Source organism: Pteropus vampyrus, unplaced genomic scaffold (assembly GCF_000151845.1).
Source record: "Pteropus vampyrus isolate Shadow unplaced genomic scaffold, Pvam_2.0 Scaffold26, whole genome shotgun sequence".
Taxonomy (NCBI): Eukaryota; Metazoa; Chordata; class Mammalia; order Chiroptera; family Pteropodidae; genus Pteropus; species Pteropus vampyrus.
Window position 1 is genome coordinate 4,573,180 of NW_011888807.1, and position 1,490 is coordinate 4,574,669.

General features: G+C 39.7%; 1 pseudogene; it reads left to right on the forward strand.

Moving 5' to 3' along the window:
• Positions 1 to 263: 263 nt before the first annotated feature.
• On the forward strand, positions 264 to 899 carry LOC111737379 (annotated as a pseudogene).
• Positions 900 to 1,490: the final 591 nt, after the last annotated feature.

Sequence of the window (1,490 nt, forward strand, 5' to 3'; positions counted from 1 at the left end):
AAAAATGATGGATTTGATGAGAACTAGTCACGTCATGTGTCATGTAGCCAAATCTAGATATAAGAGAAGGCTGCGTTCTCCCAATCTTGTGAGTTCGGAAGTTTATATAATGCTAGAATTCTTTTTTTAAGATTAAAAAAAAAGATACAAGGTCTAGGTTATTCCGCAGCTATATTTTGCATTACAACGGCCTTGGTGAAACTGGCAGACAGGATTAAATGAGAATTCACAAAGCAGCATAAATGTGGAGCTAGCTTGTCCCCATGCCTTGCCCCAAAGCACTTAGTTCTAGAGAACTTGCACCAATGTCTCAGATTTATGGACCTAAAGAAAATTATGTGTCCTTGTGAATGTTATCTGCTGAGACATTCCACATGGAAACTGAATATCCCTGAGTCTTCCACCAGTCCCAGCGTAATACTTCTGTAGAGAACAGCACAGTGAAGAAGGAAGAAAAGGTCCAGGTCAAGAAACAGAAGATCAGAATGGTCTCTCACAGACCCAGCTCTGTGTGCTCAATGAGAGATTTCAGAGACAGAAATACCTCAACCTCTAGCAGATGCAAGAACTTTCCAATATCCTGAAACTTCCCTACAGATTAAGACCTGGTTCCAGAACCAGACAATGAAATGTAAGAGGTGACAGAGATACAACTGGCCAAAGAATAGCAATTCTGTGACTCAGAAGGGCTCAGCAACTACAGAGTAACCAGGCCTCTCTTCTCGTCACCAAGAATGTCTGCTGAACGCTTTTGGAAACCATTCAGTGTGGAGCAACCAGATCTGCAATAAAACAACTTGGAGTAACCATTCTTGGAACAGTTAGAACTAGTGCCCCCAAGCCTGGACCAACCAGCCTGGAACAACCAGCTCTTCAGCTGTGGAGAGGCAGCCCTGTAGCCCCAGATCCAGTTCCAGCAAAATTGTCCTGTCAATGACGGCACCACCTTGAAAACTGCTAGAAAAAGTTATGATGCAATATAGCAAACCCCTAACAATTGTAATATTAAGGATTTATTTCCAAATTACTTCATGAACATACAGCCTAAAGATGTGTGATGATGGGTATATTATTCAATCTCAATTTAGGTAGTGGATATGTGACTTCTCCTAGGATTTTTATATGTATCTCTGCCTTGATATCCTGCTTCACATTATGCCTATTGTGTCCATTTGGAGGGGTGAGAGCGAGGTATGACTGGAGTCTAATCAAAGAGGTTTCTGTAACCTTGCTGCTAGAGACAAAATGATAAAAAAAAGATGTCTCTGGCTATAGATAACTAGATATAATACTATTTTGGATATTATTAGGATCTAGAATCTTAACCTCAAGAATAGAAAGTAAAAGTACAAAGATGTGTGATGAATTATTCCTATTTTCTGGGGTTAGGAGGCTTGTTAAAAACCTCAATTCAGGTGAAGAGTTAAGCTAAAATAAAAAAAATGTTTCATTGATTTCCTCTGCCCCTTTTTCTATTTTACTACAAGTCC